We start from the raw sequence: 20,394 nt of genomic DNA, 5'->3' as shown, positions 1-20,394 counted from the left end.
CACAGGTTAAGAGAGCATTGGGAATGAGAGGAAGCAGTTTATGCAAAGGCTCTATGATAGAGATATGGGGGGGAGGGCTTGTAGGAAAGGTGTGTGTACATGTGGAGGAGAGTGGACGGGAGCTGCTGGTGTGCAGAACATGCAGGGACTCATGGCCAACATTTTATGTCTAATCCCAACATTTTAAGAAAACTTCTTTGGAAGGGTTTTAATTTACAGTATGGTACACTCACTTTTGTACTTTAAAAGAATAAGTTAAATACAGGAAACCAAGTAAAAAATTATTGAAGCAGACTATGTAGCTAGGATTAAGAAAGAGGATATAGAAAGGTGAATGGATCTGAGAATTATTTAGGAGGCAACCCATTATGACTTGGTGATTAGATGCAAGAGTGTTACAGAGTGGGGTCTAAGAGCTAAAATCTAGGTACCTCTGTTCCTAACTTAAATCCAAGTCAGTTTCTGTTTCTGAACGACTTGTTCCTTTGTCAGTTTAATTTACCTGAAAGCCTGTTCACTGTTAAAATTCCACCATTTTCTGTATGGAGTAACCATTGCTTAGTTAAGGTTTTGAAGACAAAGGAAGAATATGGAGTAACAGTGACATTTAGCTTAGGTTCTTAATACCTAAACTTTAAAGATTCTCCCTTCTTGGAGGCTTTAGGATGGTGGAACAGTAAGGGGACCTGGGCTGGTCTCACCCCTTGAACACAGCTAGATCAACATCAAACCATTTTGAACACCTAGGAAATTGATCAGAGTATTAACAGAACAATCTGCATAATTTGAGGAAGAGAACACAGCAGCTCGTCTTAACAAACAGACCAAACACACTTAGGATCTAGCTTCCTTTATTTGATTTTTTTCAATTTTTAAATTTTTATTTCATTCTATTATTGTTGTTGTTGTTTTTCCTTCTTCCAAAATGACAAGAGGGAGGAATTCACCTCAAAAGAAAGAACAGGAAGGAATGATGGCCAGGGATTTAGTCAATGCAGATATAAGTAAGATGTCTGAACTAGAATTTAAAACAATGCTTACAAGGATACTAGCTGGTCTTGAAAACAGCATAGAAGACACCAAAGAATCCCTTTCTGTAGACATAAAAGAACTAAAATCTAGTCGGGCCAAAATTAAAAATGCTATAACCAAGATACAAACCCAAATGGAGGTCATAAAAATGAGAAAGGACAAGGCAGAGGAGCAAATTAGTAATATAGAAGATAAAATTATAGAAAATAATGAAGCTGAAAAGAAGAGAGAAACAAAGGTCAGGGATCACGAAGGCAGAATCAGGGAACTCAGCAATTCATTAAAATGTAATAACATTCATATCAAAGGAGTCCCAGAAGATGAAGAGAGAGAAAAAGGGGCAGAAGGTATATGTGAGCAAATCATAGCTGAAAACTTCCCTAATCAGGGGGAAGGAAACAGATATCAAAATCCGAGAAGCACAGAGAACTCCCATTAAATTCAACAAAAGCTGGTCATCACCAAGACATATCATAGTCAATTTAACAAAATATACCAACAAGGAAAGAATTATGAAAGCCGCAAGGGGAAAAAAGTCCTTAACCTATAAACAAAAACAGATCAGGTTTGCAGCAGATCTGTCTACAGAAAGTTGGCAAGCCAGAAAGGAATGGTAAGATATATTCAACGTGCTGAATGGAAAAAATATGCAGCCAAGAGTACTCTATCCAGCAAGGCTGTCATTCAAAATAAAAGGAGAGATAAAGAGTTTCCCAAACAAAAGCTAAAGGAGTTTATGATCACTAAAACAGCCCTACAAGAACATTCTACTAAAGAATGAATGGGTTAACCAGGATTAAAGAAGAAATTAAAAAAAAAAATACATGGAAGCAAATAAAAATGAAAACATGACAGTCCAAAACCTTTCGGATGCGGGAAGGTCAGTCCTAAGAGGAAGTATATTGTAATTCAGGCCTTTCTCAAGAAGCAACAAAGGTTCCAAATGCACAGCCTAACTTCACACCTGAAGGAGCTAGAAAAGGAACAGCAAATAAAGCCTAAAGCCAGAAGAATAAGGGAAATAATAAATATTAGAGCACCAAAAAAAAAAAAAAAGATATAGAAACAAAGAAAAACCAGTAGAACAGATCAATGAAACTAAGAGCTGGTTTTTTGAAATAATTAACAAAACTGATAAACCCTAGCTAGACTTATCAAAAAGAAAAGAGAGAGGAGACAGATAAAATTATGAATGAAAGGGGAGAAATCAACCAACACCACAGAAATATAAACAATTATAAGATAATCCTATGAAAAGTTATATGACAACAAACTGGGCAATCTGGAAGAAATGCACAAATTCCTAGAAACTTCAAACTACCAAAACTGAAACAGAAAGAAATTAAAAAAATCGAAAAAAAACAATGACCAGCAAAGAAATTGAATCAGTTATCAAAAATCTCCGAACATACAAGAGTCCTGGGCCAGGTGACTTTCCAGAGGAATTCTATCAGACATTTAAGGAAGAATTAATACATATTTTTCTCAAACTGTACCCCAAAAAAAAAAAATAGCAGTGGAAAGAAAAGTTCCACACTCATTCTACAAAGCCAGCATTACCTTGATTCCAAAACCAGACAAAGATCACACTAAAAAGGAGAATTACAGGCCAATATCCCTGATTAACATGGATGCAAAAATTCTCAACAAGATATTAGCAAATCAAATTCAACCGTACATTAAAAGAATTATTCACCACCATCAAGTGGAATATTTTCCTGGCCTGTAGGGCTGGTTCAATATTTACGAGTTAATCAACACGACACACCACAATTGAAAAGAAAAAGGGTAAGGACTATCTGATTGTGTCAATAGATGCAGAAAAAGCATTTGATAAAATACAGCATCCATTCTCGATAAAACCCTTCAACAAAGTAGGGATAGATGGAACATACCTCAACATCATAAAGGCTGTATACGAAAGACCCACAGCTAATATCATCCTCAGTGGGGGATAACTGAGTCTATCCCTTATGGTCAGGAACAAGACAGGATGTCCACTCTCACCATTACTATTTAACATAGTATTGGAAATCTTACCTTCAGCAGACAACAGAAAGAAATAAAAGGCATCCAAATCAACAAGGAAGAAGTCAAACTTTCGCTCTTTGCAGACAACATAATACTCCATGTAGAAATCCTGAAACGGTTCCGCCAAAAAATTGCTAGAACTAATATATGAATTTAGCAAAGTTGCAGTATATAAAACTAACCTTACAGAAATATGTTGCATTTCTATACACCAATAACAAAGTAGCAGAAAAAGAAATCAAGAAATCATCTCATTTGCAATTGTACCAAAACCAATAAGATACCCAGGAATACATCTAATTAATGAGGTAAAAGATCTATACTCTGAAAACTATAGAATACTTATGAAAGAAACTGAAGAAGACCCAAAGAAATGGAAAAGCATTCCATGCTCAAGGATTGGAAAAACAAACATTGTCAAAATGTCTATACTATCCAAAGCAATCTACACATTTAATGCAATCCCTATCAAAATACCACCAACATTTTTCACAGAACTAGAACAAAGAATCCTAAAATTTGTATGAAACCACAAAAGACTCTGAATAGTCATAGCAATTCTGAAAAAAGAAAAGCAAAACTGGAGGCATCATGATTCTGGATTTGAAGCTATATTACAAAGCCGTAGGCTTCAAGACAGTATGGTTTTGGCACAAAAATAGATACTTGGATCAATGGAACAGAATAGAAAACTCAGAAATGGACCCACAACCATATAGTCAGCTCATCTTTGACAAAGCAGGAAAGAATATCTAATGGAAAGAAGCCTCTTCAACAAATGGTGTTAGGAAAACTGATGGCAACATGCAGAAGAATGAAACTGGACCACTTTCTTACACCATACACAAAAATAAATTCAAAATTCATGAAAGAATGGGGCACCTGGGTGGCTCAGTCAATCAAGACATCTGACTCTTGATTTTGGCTCAGAATTATCTCATGGGTCTCATGTGGGTTTGAGCCCCAAGTCAGGCTCTGTGCTGACAGTACAGACAGTGCTTGGGATTCTCTCTCACCCTCTCTGTGCTCCTCTCTCACTCTTACTTGCTCTCTCTCTTTCATAAACTTAAAAAAAAATGACGAGACAGGAAACCATCAAAATTCAGGAGGAGAACACAGGCAGAAACCTCTTTGACCTCAGCCAGAGCAACTTCTTACTAGACACATCGCCAAGGGCAAGGGAAACAAAAGCAAACATGAGCTATTGGTACTTCATCGAGATAAAAACTTCTGCACAGCAAAGGAAACAGTCAAGAAAACTAAAAGGCAGCCTACAGAATGGGAGAAGATATTTGCAAATGACATATCTGATAAAGAGTTAGTATACAAAATCTATAAAGAACTTATCAAACTCAACACCCAAAAAAACAAATAACCCAGTTAAGAAATGGGCAGAAGACAGCAATAGACACTTTTCCAAAGAAAATATCCACATGGCTAACAGACACATGAAAAGATACTCAACATCACTCATCATCAGGAAAATACAAATCAAAACCACAATGGGATACCACCCCACACCTGCCAGAATGGCTAAAATTAACAACACAAGAACCAACAGGTGCTGATGAAGATGCAGAGAAAGGAGAACCCTCTTGCACTATTGATGGGAGTGCAAACTGGTACAACCACTCTGGAGAACAGAGTATGGAAATTCCTCAAGAAACTAAAAATAGAAATACTCTATGATCCAGAAATTGCACTGCTAGGTATTTACCCCAAGGATGCAAAAATACAGATTGGAAAGAATACCTGTACTCCAGTGTTTATAGCAGCACTATCAACAACAGCCACACTATGGAGAGAGCCAACAGATGAATAAAGAAGACCATATATATATATATATATATATATATATATACACATGTGTGAATATTATATATATGAATATTATATATGAATATTATTCAGCCATAAAAAAGAATGAAATACTGCCATTTTCAATGACTTGGATAGAGCTAGAATATATTATGCTAAGCAAAATAAGTCAATCAGAGAAGGAAAAATACGATATGATTTCACTTATATGTGGAATTTAAGAGACAAAACAAATGAACATATGGGAAAGGGGGGAAGAGAAGAGAGGGAAACAAACCATACTAGACTCTTAATGATAGAGAACAAACTATGGGCTGATGGAGGGAGGTGGGTGGAAGTGGGCTAAATGGGTGACAGGTATTAAGGAGGGCACTTGTTGTGATGAGCACTGGGTGTTGTATATAAGTGATGAATCACTGAATTCTACTACTGAAACCAATATTACACAGTAAATAAAATTTAAATTAAAAAAAAAAAAGAAGGGCACCTGGGTGGCTCAGTTAGTTAAGCACCTGACTCTTGATTTCAGCTCAGGTCATAATTTCATACTTCGTGAGATTAAGCCTCACATGTGCTGTAAGCACAGAACCTGCTTGGGATTCTCTCTCTTTCTCGCTCTCTCTCTGCCCCTCTCCCTCTCACACTTTCTCTCTCTCTCCCCTTCTCTCAAAATAAGTAAATAAACATTATTTAAAAAAATAAGTAAAATTTTAAAAAGGAAAAAATAATTTAAAAAAGGAAAAAAAAGTAAAAGAAAATAAAATAATATTCTCCCTCTTTCTTAGAAACAAAGAGTGGGGCACTGATAGGATTTATCCTTACAACTGACCCCTTTTTCCAAGCACATATAAACTTCGTTATGTGTTATGAACATTTTCATTTACTCCTTCATATACTGGCCCCTCTCTTTACCTATTTAATTTATCTGCCATGATGAAAAAAGGAAAATGTCATTACCACAACAACAAAAGATAAGAGCAATACCCAGAATCTGGTTGTGTCAGTGGTGGATATTATCCTTCCCCACATCTCAGAAAGTTAGCATTGCTGGTTCATGAAACAATGGGATGAAGTAATGAGGTGTTCTGCATTGAGATTTGATTTGGAGGTTGGAATCAAACATTCAAAAGCCTCAAAGGATAAACTCAATGATACTTTTAAGGAGAAGTTTATTCAAGAGAATATATGTGTAACAGGAAAAGAATTTGAAATTTCAGAGAGTGAAATTGCAAGCCCCAGGAATCATGGACTTGGCATGGCAGCACCTAGGATGGGAAATGTGGAGGCATACATCATAACCTGAGTGCTCAGTCCCTCAGAAAGTCGCAGGTACCCAAATTTGGCATGTGAACGTAGTAAGACTGCCAGTTTGAAGAAACCAATCAGAGAGAAGACAAACGGAGCCTTCCCCAAATGCGTGGAAGAACTAAACATACCCAAACTTGCCAAGAACCTGACAACCTCCTCTCATATCCTTTCTTCTTCAGTTTGTTCCTCTTCAGCTAAGTACCAATGTATAAACCTACTCTTTTATCTCAGCCCCAAATAGAACAATTCTTGCCCAGTAACTCCTGTCTTATCTAGAAAGAGAAATAGCATCCTCTTATGTCTTCCATCTATACTCCCTCTCTGGAAGATTTCATCTAAGCTCCATAGCATGAAAAATCTATGTCCCACCATTTCCAAATTTTTATTTTCATACCTTGGTTTCTCTTGTGAGCTCACCTCTACCTATCTGCTTATTTCTGCTTACATGTCTAATAACTATCATAAACTCAACATGTCAAAAGAAAACTACTGATTCCATATCACTGCCAAAGTCATTTTCTTCCATTCTTTCCATCTTAATTGATGGCAATGCCATCTGCGTGGGTCCCAACCTAGACCTCAACTATGATGATTTTCACCTCATTCTCAATTGGACAGTAAAAGTTCTATTGATTATTCATCTGAAATATATTCCAAACACTACCTACCATTCCACCGTCTCTACTGCTACTTGCTAATGTAAGATATGATTATCCCACCTAGACCTCATTAGTGGCCTCTAGGAGATCTCTAATTCTATGCTAATGCCTTATAGTCCATTCTCCTTATATTTTTAAACATAATCTTAAAACCCTTCAATGGTATCTGATTGCAAAAGACCAAAATCCAAATCCTGTCATTTCCTGATTTTATCATTTACTATTCTCCACCCCTCTCACTAATTCCTCTCCAGAAATACTGGACTTCTTTCTGATCTCTTAATAGACCAGAATCTTCTCCTGGATCATGACCTTAGCACTCACTATTCCATGTGCCTAGAACTCTCTCCCCACTCCTCTCTTTTCCCAGATTGTTACATGTTTTTCTCTCCTAGGATTAGCTCAGTTGTCACCTCTTCAGAAAGCTCTTCCCTAACCATCCTTACTGAAGTGACCCTTCCTTCCACCAAGTCATTCTCTTTGCTATTGCCACCTTTATTCTATTTTCTCTACAGCACTTAGAAGTTATCACACTTACTTGATTACATGATTATAGACTATTTTCACATTAAAATGTAAACCTCATAAAAACAGAAATGTTGTTTATTCCCTGAACCTAGAACATTGCCCAGGGTGGATAAATCTTTGTTGAATAGCATAGACAGAGTCTTACCTCAAAATCATTCATCAAAGCTTCATGTGATTTGACATATACATCCTGAGAAAAACTTTGAGGAACTTTGTTGCTTCTGGATTATGATGAGATGTTACTTAGTCCCCTGGATTATTTAACCAGATAATAACATCTACCTCAAATTTAATAGGACATCAGAGTAATGGTAAAAGTCAATATGAATTAATAAGGAAAACTGTTTTAAATATAATTCCCTGAAGAGTTATTATCTCTTAGAGTTCCAAGAAAAAAATTCTTACCCTACTTCAAAAATAAGACCTAAAGTTACTATATTTATTTATAAATTGGCTCAAAATTAAGTACTGAATTATAATTTTTATCTTGTGATCCAGGGTAATGAGTAATAATTTTTATATGAGAATATTTGATGAAGCATAGTAAATATATATTTAAGTGTTTATTTTTCCTAAAAGGATATTATTAAGTTATACATCCCCAAAATAACTAAGCTTCTATTTATTTCATAAAATGGTGCTAATTGCTTTTGGATTGAGATTCAGTTTCCCTATGTCCCTAAACTGATTAATAAAAGAGAAAGAAAAATCAACTTTTTGATGTACCTTACCCAGATAAACTCCAAATAATGTATTAGCTAGATGCATATCGATCTGAATTGTCATAAAGCTGAGATCCAGTCTCTGGTTTAAAAGCCTTTACTTGGGCACCTGCGTGGCTCAGTCTGTTAAGCAACTGGATTTCGGTTCAGGTCATGATCTCACAGTTCAAGGGATGGAGCCTTATGTCCAGCTCTGTGCTGACAGTTTGGAGCCTGCTTGGGATTTCCTCTCTCCCTCTCTCTCTCTCTTTTTCCCCATCCGCCCATCCCCCACTTGCACACACACATACTCTCTCTCTCTCTCAAAATAAATAAATAAACTTAAAAAAAAAAGCTTCTGCTTGCTTTACACCTTCCATAGCAGGAAGGGCAACACCACACTCCCTACTTGCCAACCCCATCCACTACCTGCCCCACTTACCCCATGACCTAGTCACAGTTGGCCTTTTCAGTCTTGCCTCTACACTGTCCCCACAAAACCTCATTTTATAGCCATTGCTGGTGGGTCATTTTCACTAAAATATTTCACACACAGGCCTCCTGTTCAGACATTGACCATGGTTTTCCCTAGACCTAGAATGTCTTTCTCCACTAGTTAACCTGAAAAATGGTTTTCTCAGGCCTGAAGAACAAGCACAAACATTACCTCAGCCTTTGGTAATTCTGTTTTTACTCCCAACTATCTAATCTTATTCAGAAAAAAAAATTGTTCCCTCATCAGGAAACATTTTATGTTATAACTCTACTGCTTTTCTGCATAGCACTGGTGCTTAACACATACTTGTGCTTATATGTTTATCTCACGTACTGGGCCTTACAACCCTCAAGACACAAACTATTTCTTACTCATATTCCTGTCATAGCAACTAGATGAAGCCCACCAAATATTAGATGTCCACGACATATTTGCTGAGTTGAATGGGAATAAAAGTTTGTCATAGAGGAAATGGAGCCCATAGGTTTTATTTATCTAGGTAACCTACAGAGCAATCAATCTTGCAACAATTTGTAAGAATCGTAAAGGAGTCTAAAGGAGTCCAGCCTTCAGTAGTCTTGTCATTTGACAGAAGTGAGAGCAAGAGTTGATATGCAAGTTACCTAGATTGGTTTTGTTGTACATATCTACTATTGTAAGTTTCCCCATAATTTGGATAAAATAATTTTTAAAGGGTATTCACTTAATACATATTTGTGAGTACAGATTTACAAGAGCTGAGGCATACACAGCCTTGCTCTCTTTAATTTCTCATGGACCAAATCATTTAAATCACAGCAATAAATTATTTTAAGTAACCTGACAGATATCAGCAAAGAATCAATTTTATTATAATGCCTTATGCAAAATTTTTTAGAATTATTATTTCCAATAAAAATGATTTCAATCAAAATTTAAAGTGGCATTCTAGATGCCAGAAAAAAAAAAACTTTCTTAGACTGAGAGGTGGAAACAAAAATTTCCTATATTCCAAGGTCAAGGATCATGAACACTAAAGATTCATATACAGAGGGATAAATCAACATATCTCCCTATGGCATTCCTGACAAATAGCTATCTGAACAATATAAATGAAAATTGTGTTCTCATTAAATAATGCCCTGGATAAATCTTAACAAATTTTTAACAAAGTCTGTCTTGAAACTCTTTCAAAGCCTTCTAATATCTCCAGGGATGATATAGATACATGTTGTTTTCATACCTCAAACTTCTATGGAGAATCAATTATTTATTTAAGTCTAAATCTTACCTTTGAATTAAATTATCTTTAAAAAAAAATTTTTTTAATCTTTATTTATTTTTGAGAGAGTGAGAGAGAGACAGAGTGAGAGCAGGGGAGGAACAGAGAGAGGGGGAGACAGAATCTGAAGCAGGCTCCAGGCTCTGAGCTATTAGCACAGAGCCCGATGCAGGGCTCGAACCCACAAACCATGAGATCATGACCTGAGCCGAAGACAGACACTTAACTGACTGAGCCACCCAGACACCTCTGAATTAAATTTTCTATGCACTTTTCCGTGGGTGAGATAGAGTTTGGGGCAAATGAAAGACCTAATTTTTCTTTTAATTTGTTAAATTCCTTATTTTAATATATAACAAATACAACATAACACAATAAAATTTGAATTTTGAGTAAGGACCATCTATCTGCTCACCTCATTTCTTCCCAGTTTAATAATATAGTAGTTTGACAGACCCAATATTCAAATACTGAGTAGCTCATCAAAAAAAAGTTAACTTGTTATAAACTGAAATAAGCATATTAAAAAAAAAGATCTTAGGAAATTAAATGTTGTCACCTCCTCAAAATATTGACGTCTCCAAAGAAGACATCACAGAGCCATTGCTTTTAATCATTTGTTTTAGGTAATTAATTCTAGCTTGTTAGTAGAAGGTGAAGTACTATTTCTTCACTTATAAAGACTAGTTTGAAAAGTACTCTTTAAATACTACTATAGCATGCATTTGAAATAATGGCCCTCATTTTGAATAGAGGAAGCTGCCTCTTGCATTTTATGTCATTACTAATTCATAGTAATGAATGAGAACCCAGATCATTTTGAGTAAAGTCACAAGACCATGTGGCCAGGAGAGAATGCACTGCTGTCTGCTGCTCTTGCTGTTTCAATGTACTTAGTGTCACAACCAATACTCATCATGGTATGCTTCCACACCACAAACTGGCCAATATGCGTTCTTATTGGTCAGGAAGCCCCTTTCCCTCTGCCTCACTAATTATTAAATAATTTAGATATTACCTCTGAATAACATCCTATTAAAATAAGACTTATATTTGTCCCATTTATCACAAGCTGTGCAAGGCTATACACACCTATATGTGTGTAGGTACATTTATGTACACACACACAGAAATGTATATATTTCTTAAATCATCCTTATAGGTTAATTTTTTTCTCATTTTAAGATAGCATGAACCTGAGAAAAGATAGTAACTTTCTCCATATCATTTTCTAAATAAGTGATGCCAGCTACATTAGTTTGATTTAAAACTCAAACAAAATATGCCCTGGGTATTAAACAAAATTATCTCTCCAATTGCTCTCAGTATGTAACAAAAAATCATATTTTGCAGTATATAAAATTAAAGGTATATTTTGTCATAGTGCTAAGCCTGTCTTCACTGACACACGCTGCTGGAAATGCCAGGAAACAACTAGATGAGGTGGGAACGAACCCTCAGGCTGTCGCAGGGAGTATTTCGCCCCTGTCATTTGAAAGCCATGGAAAATTCCGACCAGTCCTTGAGGATGTCCACACAATGCAGAAATGTAGCTGGACCCACCTAGCACTGTTGCCAACATGTAACCCCGAGACTTTCCCCAGTGAGGAATCAATTGACTTCAGCATCATTGCTCGCTGTTGCCGGCATTGATATCCCACTGCACTGACAAAAGCCACCACTAGCAACCCTGATGCTAAATGGCAACTGTAAGACCTTGCTTCCAGACTGCAGCTAAGTCCCTCAGTTCATAAGATCACAATCAGGACCAAGCGTACGATATCTCTCTTCCCCGTTTATAGTAGCCATTGCCCAGAGTCCATACCTCTCAGATTAGTCAATCATTTCCTCCATTCTCATTGCCACAATGCTGGCAACATATTTTCTCCTAGCCTAATTTCTCATTCTAACATTCTTTCCTAAACCTTTCACAGGGACCACTGATACTCCCTAAATTATCTGTTATATAAACTACTTTAACCAAAACCTAGGTATTCCCAGAAAACGTAATTTCCTTTTTATCCTTCTCAGGCCAGGTATTTTTGTTTGGTTTTTGTTTGTTTCCATCCCACACCCTCAATGCCTAAGTGTGGGGCTAAGAAGTGGCATTAGGGTCCTCAAGGTTTTTATCAGGAAACATCCAAATTCAAAGTTCCAGAACGTTATGACTTAATTCACCCAGCTTCACCACTCTCCCTGACTCCAAATTCCAGGTCCTTCTTAAAGACTTCAGCACCTGTGCACAATCTCCATCTTTACCTTGGTTGCTATAATCATCCAAATGAGTATATCAGCCTCACGGATGAACCAGCCAAAAGTCTTGAGTCTGTGTTCCCTCGGCTTCCGAAGGATTTCCTCTACTCTACCTAAGCCACCTACTCCCTCAATCACAACCTGAACTCTGTTGTCTCAAGAAACTCAAATTACTCCCTGGGGCACCTGGGTGACTCAGTCAGTTAAGCATCTGGCTCTTGGTTTCAGCTTATATCATGATCTTGCAGTTCGTGAACTTGAGCCCCACCTCCAGCTCTGTGCTGACAGAGCAGAGCCTACTTGAGATTCTCTCTCTCCCTCTCTCTGGCCCTCCCCTGCTCTGTCTCTCTCTGTCTTAAAATAAATCAATGAACTTAAGAAAATTAAGAAACTCAAATTACTCCCAAAGTACCCATTTCAGATATTCCACGCTGACCCAACTCCTGTTATTCCAGTCACTTGCTAAGCATGCCCTGTACCCCCTGAAGAAGTTGTCCATAGAACTCTGAGATTGCCAACTCACCACTCGGTAGTGACCCTACCATTTTTACCATATCTAGCAGCCTTTCTGTCTTACCGTCTTTGCCTACACATCTTCAGTTTGGAATCATCAGTTTGGAAGCTACTCACTCTGTTACGCTGTTACAGATGCTGCGAATCCCGCTGTCCTGCCCTTGATCATCACACCCAGATGAGAAAACCACACCTCCAGACGAATCTAACTATAAATCTAACCATAAATCTAACTATAAAACGTCTCTAAAAAAAGCTTTCTGCAAATGTTTCTTTAGTTCTTCACTTTCACTGCACTCTTCAGTTTAGTCTGGCTTCTGGCCCTAGCGCTCGGGGAAAAAAAATGCTCTTGTAAAGGAAACTAATGCCACCAAATGGCTAAATCACAGGAAAACCTATTTGACTTTCCTAGGATTCAACCAGCCAAGCACCAACTTCTTTTGGCTTTGAAAATAAAAACAAACTATTTCTTTTCTTCTTTAAAAAGACATTCTCCTAGTTTTCCTCTTATTTCTCTGACAGCCCCTTCTAGTGACACTCGTGCATGCCTTCTCTGCCTCCAGACTTTTAAATGTTGGAATTTTGTAGGCTCAGACCTAGGCTATGCACATGTTTGAATTTACCCTCATTCTTTAAGTGTTTATATCCCTTCCTATTTTTTTTAAATCATCAATATAAAGCACATTTATATCTTGATTTCTCTTCTAAGCCTTAGACCTATAGTCAAATGCCTAAATGATATACCACTTGGATATTTCACAATTAACTTGTTTGTTTATTTAATTAACAATTTCCCTCGATCTGCCTGTCACGGTAGCATAATGAACAGGCAGTTAGCTCCTATATAAATGACAGAATTTTATGTCACAAATTCAAAGGTTAAAAACTCCATTTAACAAAATAACCTTAATATTTGTTTTATTTTCCTGAATCACCATCAGGCCCCCTGTAGAGTTCTTCAAAGTATATTACACTTGGTTCCTCTGAAAAATACTGATTTTCATTATTTTTCAAATGTAATTGATCTCCTTTCAAATGCATATTGTCAGCATTCCCTTTCAAAGAGACTTTGGAAGTTAGTTTACTCGGTGAGCACAAAGTTCTTTCTCCCCTATGAATTACAAAGTAATTCTTGAAAGCCTGGGGTGGTAGTGGTTGCCCTACACATAAATGAGAACCTGTGATCTTGATGTGTTAATGACTGAGGGGTGGTAGCTTCCCTATGTCTACCTGGTGGCTGTGTGCCTAATTTTTTGTGTATCTGTAGATCATGAATAAACAATGCCAGCCATATTTTCAAATTCTGGGTCTGTGGTCCTTTTTTTTTTCTGAGAATTAGGAATATATTGATGGCCATGTCAGTGAGCCAATGAATATTTCCTGCATGCTACTATCGGTGTAAGCCCCAAATATGACACCGGAGCTGGGTCACTATATGAACTACAGGAAAAGTAAGTCTGAAGATCCAATTCAAACTATGCTGTGATAAATAACTTGCTAGAGTTCCTCTTGTGTGTGTTTCATTGAAAAGAAAAACTGTGCCCCTAGCACCGATACATCTCCAACCTGGTGGAGGCCTGGCAGAGTGGCTTCTCTCTGCAAACCTCTCCGTAATGAAGGCCTTCTAGCAGGAAACTGCATCCTGTCTGTCTGCCTCTCACTTTGGAAAACATGTTTATCAACTCAGAGATGAATCATTGCAGCATTTATGCTAAATGGACAATTCAGGGCCACATAGTGATTTTCCACTGCTTCAGCAGACTTTCTCTTCTATTTACATCTGACTCTCAGCCCACTCCTATTGAATAGAGAGCCTGGCCTCCTTCCAGACTTCCCAAATCTGATTCTGGAGTTCCCTGAGGATAGGTCTGATTGGTGTATACTACCTTGAGGGGCAGCTTCAGCTGGCGAGAGGCGTGCTGCTCTGCTCTAATTTGTGTGCTATGGAGATGTCAGCCACTCTGAGTCATCAGCAAACATAAGTTGGAGTACAAAGTGTCCTGAAATGATGTAGGGCAAAACAGAGTCAGTCTTCAGCTTCGTTCTCCCCTGACTGCTGACAACGCACAAGACACTTAGGATAGAGAGCTTCACATTGACTTTTATAATTCCTTAAACGTAATATCTGTCCTTTGTAAAGCAGTGTTTCGTGGTGATTAAACACCTAGGTTTATGAATGAGACAGAACTGGATTCAGATCCTGACACTTACCAGCTAAGTGTCCTTGGGCACATTAAATTGATGTCACTAAATCAGTTTCCTTCTGAGAATTTTGCCTAAGTATCCACACTATAGAGTGGTTTTAAGGATTAAGGTTTTAAGGATTAAATGGAATACAGTATATAAAAGGCAGAACATAGAACCAGGTACAAGAGGAGAGTTCAAAAACTAGTAATACTATTAAGGGCATTCTATTCATTGTCTGTTTCCATAATAATCCAATGTTCTTCCAGCTGCTACTAACATCATTTATTTCTTTTTATTTAGTCATTCCTTTGGCTTAACTCACCACAGCACAACTCTTTAAATCTTATCTTCCCTTTCACCTCAGAACAATCCATTCATCTAAAGGAATAGACAGAAAACTATTCACGTCTAAGAGGCAGTAAATGAAAAATACTGATATTACTTTAAAACTCAAACACTAACTTTTTGACATTAACTGGACCCAGGGCCTACCAAAAACCTGGGTGTGGTGTTTGCTTTATTTGTTTGTCTTTTGCTCTTGTTTGTGATTTCTAAAATATGAATGGGCTTCAGAATAGGCCACTGAGCACTAAACCATAGAATATTTATTAATATGCCAACATTCATGGGATGTTACATTAGAAATAATACAAATATAGGGCAAAACTCAAAGAAAGCCCCCATTCATACAATAGCTGAAACAAAATCTACTTCTACCTGTAGATGGGATTTACACTTGGGTTTTCAGCCACATTGGCAATCACTTGATGTTTGAATAAGGCAATGGCCCACTTTGATGCCCCTGTGGATCTCTCTCTTAGCCAATCCCATACTGCTAAAGACTTTGCTGAGGTAGCTACTTGATGCTCTCTTGGCCTTTTCAGTTTCTTAGATTAACTGAAGTTCCTACCTCTGGTCTTCAATCAGTTTCTGGGTTTACAATCTCATATATCCCCAAGTTTGAACAGTTGTATTAGTTTGCTAAAGCCACCATAACAAAATACCACAGACTGGATGACTTAAGCAACAGAAATTAATGACCTCACAGTCCTGGAGGCTGGATGTCCAAGATCAAGGTGTTGGTACATTTAGTTGCCCCTAAGGCCTCTCTTCTTGGTTTGCAAACAGGCTCCTTCTTGTTATGTCTTCACATGGCCTCTTCTTTGTCATTCTTTCCTCTTCCTATAAGGACACCAGTCCTAAAAAGGCCCATACTTACAACCTTATTTATTAACCTTAATTACCTATTTAAAGACCTATTTAAAGACCCCTTAATTACCTATCCAAATACAGTTATATTAGTGGTTAGGGCTTCAACATAAGAAATTTGGAAGAATACATTCCAGTCCTTAACACCCTTGCAGATTATTCATTTGATAAAGATCAACCTCCTTGACCTTGTCTAGTGGTACCTGACATAGCTGGACATTATTCTATAGGTAGCTTCCAAGAAGCATGGAAGCATGACATTTGCCCCAAGGGTAGATCTGGGACTAATGCAATCAAATTACACAGGGCCTGGAAAAGGCTGAGACACGTCAGTTAATTAGGAGACCAATATTTACTTAGTGAGTTGGATTTAAAAAATTTTTTCTTCTTTATACTGAAATATTTCAAACATATAGGAAAATGTCAAGAATAATAAAATGAAACTTAGGCACTCATCCAACTTAATCAAAACTTAAGAGAAAATTTAAGATAATTATTTTAAAAGAAATATAGTTATTTTCAAAGAAATGTATTTGAAGTCCCTGTGATTTTTACTTTATCATACTTCCTTCTTTTCTTCTTACAGGCAATCATTGTTTTGAATTTGGTGATTTTTACCATCAGGTATGATATTCTTATACTTTTGCTTCATTTGAATAGACTTGTTTTTGCCATTATTAAATTTCATATAAATGGCATCAGAATATACATGTAGCTGGAGCTATTTTGTTGTATGTCCTTCCAGGGTAGACTATATCACAATGTAACTATTTATTCTTCTCCGGATGGACATTTACATTGTTTCCAATTTGCTGGTTGTTACAAATAACACTTGAAGAATTTTTGAATCCAGCCTCCTTTCCCAGCGTGTTCAAAAGATCCTCTAGAAGATAAAGGATTGCAGGGATGCCTGGGTGGTGCAGTTGGTTAAGTGTCTGACTTCAGCCAGGTCATGACCTCGAGGTCCCTGAGTTCAAGCCCAGCATTAGGCTCGGGGCCGATGGCTCAGAACCTGGAGCCTGTTTCTGGTTTTGTGTCTCCCTCTCTCTCTGCCCCTCCCCCATTCATGCTCTGTCTCTCTCTCTGTCCCAAAAATAAATTAACGTCGAAAAAATAAAAAAAGAAACTTGAGGAGAGGAAAAAGTGTTTCCAAGCTCCCAGGTTTCTTCTTTTTCTCTTCAATCTTTTGCTCAATTTTCTATGGTATTAACTGCCTTTTCTTATTGATTTTCAGAAGTTTATATATTCTAGATTCAAATCCTTTGTTGGATATATTCATTGCAAATAGGTTTTGCTGGCCTCTAGCTCTAGCTCAAAGAAATAAATTTGTTTATGGTTTATAATTAAGTTTATCCTTTTTATGGAGAAAATTTTAATTTTAATATAATCAAATATATGTTTTCCTTTAAAAGTTTGGGGGGATGGAGTTGAGAAATCCTTCCCTACCCTAGCTTCAAGATATTCATCTATATTTTTCTTCTAAAATTGTAATGTTTTATTTTCACATTTGAAATCTTAATCCATTGAATAAATAAAGGTGTGTGAATCTATTAAGAATACTCAATAATTAAATTGGTAGGCATGCATACTTATAATTCTAATAGTTGAAAATTTAAGGATGGTGATATCCTTGCTACTGTTTGCTGTATCTCATTGATTCTTGTTCATAGTAAATTTGTTCCTCGTGGATTTTAAATTTTGTACTATGAACTTATTTTCAAGATTCCTTTGTATGTGGAAGTCCTGGGAAACAGGTTTAGTGTCTTCCTCCAGAGTGGTTCTGCTTTTGGTTTTCTGGACCACTCATGTAGTGTAAATTAGAACCCTAATTCCATATGGTTACCAATTTTCAGTGGAGACACTTATTTTCCACCTGGGCCCAGAGTAATGCTTGTACCTTTCCTCGGGATAAATTTACCTACTAAAGTAACTATGTTATTCCTTTAAGGAGGGTATATCACTTTGCAGGGCTTAGCTGACTGTAGGATCTCATTTCTGATTTACTATCTCTTTCTTGGACCCAAAACCTCATTCTACTTTTATAACCAGAGCAAAATAGAGTAGAAACCTCTTCCACCTTTTTCTAATGGCACCCTCCCCTATTCCACAAACCCACCACCCAGTGTGATCATAGAGCTTCTATACTTTTACTTCATGATCTTGGATATCTCCCTTATTTTCTTGCTTGCTCAGCTATGCATTTAAAAGGACAAAAAAACATTGTGATCATTCCTAATCTTGTTGCTATTAAGTGTTGCTGTAAGTTGATGTTCTGCTTTTCTATTTATAAATGTTGTATATCACATAGATTCACTTAGTGATTCACTTTAATTGGGCAAAGCAGGATTTATATCCTAAAATAAATAAATAAATGTTCTATAGTTTCTATTTTCTGCATTTTATACATTTTTTTTCCTATTCAGAAATCACTTGGGAGGTATAGCAAAGGGTTTAAAATTCAGGTTAATTTCCCATAAACAGTACGATATCATGAATTATTTATTTTCAGAATTTCAGCTGACTGCCTGGCTGCCAAATTTCTGCTGTCATGCAAATTGTAAAATAAATACAATAAGTAAAGTCCAATATTGCATAACAAGAAATGTTTCTCATCTCCACCACTTGAAACTGAGAGCAGAGGCAATTCAAATTTTTCCAATTTATGTCAATAATGTTTTGGTGTCCCACACAGAACATCTCAAGGCACTTTCCCAGCTGATCTGCTCCCAATAGCACTTACCTAGCTATACCCAGAATCAAAGGATTCAGTCTATGTAACTTTTCACATCTCATTCTAGAGAGACCATCCAGGAAAAAAAGTAAAAATCAACCAAAAGTTATTTTACGTATCTCATCTATCTTTGCTGCTTTTTTTCTTCAACCCCCCAATTCTTGTTTACCCTTGGGAGACTAGTAAATTCCATATGAATAATATAATTAACCAAGTAAAGATCTGCTTCAATTGTTAGTATTCCCAGAAATCTGTTAAACACCTTTTTTTTTTTTACTATGTCATCTCAAGGATTGGATGAGTAGAGACAATATAACAGATTTTCCAAAATTAAAAAAAGATAAAAGTAAGCATTTAAGTGCTTGTCATTTATGCCTTTCTTTTAACTCCACAAACCTGTCCTGTGAAGGAAGAGAGCAAGAGACCCTTCCAGTGTCTCCAGTCCCCACTCAGTGGAGTTCATAATGTATCTTAAGCAAATGCACTTGTTCATGAAGGTAAGTCATCAGAAAGTAGGTTTCTCACATTTTTCTTCTCTTATAAAATGCTTTTGATTAAAAATAAGTCTGTGAAAAGCTCCAACACATACCTGTCACATTTTTTTCTCAGTTGTCAGGAACATTAGAAATCATTTCTGATGGTCATCCAAGTAGCTCCAGATAATATATGTTTCCAGCATAAATATCTTTTCTGAGAACGTCCATTCTTATTTTCAACTCATATTTTTACTTTAGTTTTGCCTTGACATAAAAATAGTGACATTTGCCCTCCAGAACATTCACACCATCAGTCACTACACAGCACTGAAAGTACTTCAATACATGTAGATATTGTTGCTTTATGAGATCTTCTGTGTCTTAAATCTGTTTATTAACACATTTTGCAAATGTGCCAATAGTGAAAACTACATTGTGCTAAATAAATATGAAATTGTTTTATTACTATAAAATGACAAAAATCAATTTCAATAGCAATTAAACAATTTAATTGTTTGGATTATATAATATGTGTTATATATAATATGCCTGATATGCTGCATTTTATAACACATGTTATGATACAAAATTTCCATTAATTAGAACTCTTCAAAAAACAGAATATCCTGATCTGATATCTTTTTTTTTTCAACGTTTATTTATTTTTGGGACAGAGAGAGACAGAGCATGAACGGGGGAGGGGCAGAGAGAGAGGGAGACACAGAATCGGAAACAGGCTCCAGGCTCTGAGCCATCAGCCCAGGGCCGACGCGGGGCTCGAACTCACGGACTGCGAGATCGTGACCTGGCTGAAGTCGGACGCTTAACCGACTGCACCACCCAGGCACCCCCTGATAAGTAGCAGAAAATTGTAGTATAAATAACTTCAGCATTAGATAAGCAGGTTTTAGAATCCTGCTCCTTCTACTTACTACTCTGAACTTGTCTTCACAAAATCTTTACTTCCATCAAAGTGAAGCATGAGTTAAAAATAACTTCTTTCCACAAAAACAAAACAAAACAAAACAAAACAAAACAAAACAATTTGGCACATGTGTCTCTCTTTTTCCATGTTTATTAAGAACATTTAAAAAATAGAATAAGCTATGTATTAATAATTAAGGTAAAGTAATATAATTCTCTCTCTTCAGTCTAATTTCATTTTCTGTACTGGTTATAATATTGAAAACA

This window comes from Felis catus, chromosome B2, assembly GCF_018350175.1.
Source record: "Felis catus isolate Fca126 chromosome B2, F.catus_Fca126_mat1.0, whole genome shotgun sequence".
NCBI lineage: Eukaryota > Metazoa > Chordata > Mammalia > Carnivora > Felidae > Felis > Felis catus.
This window is presented reverse-complemented; position numbering follows the sequence as displayed.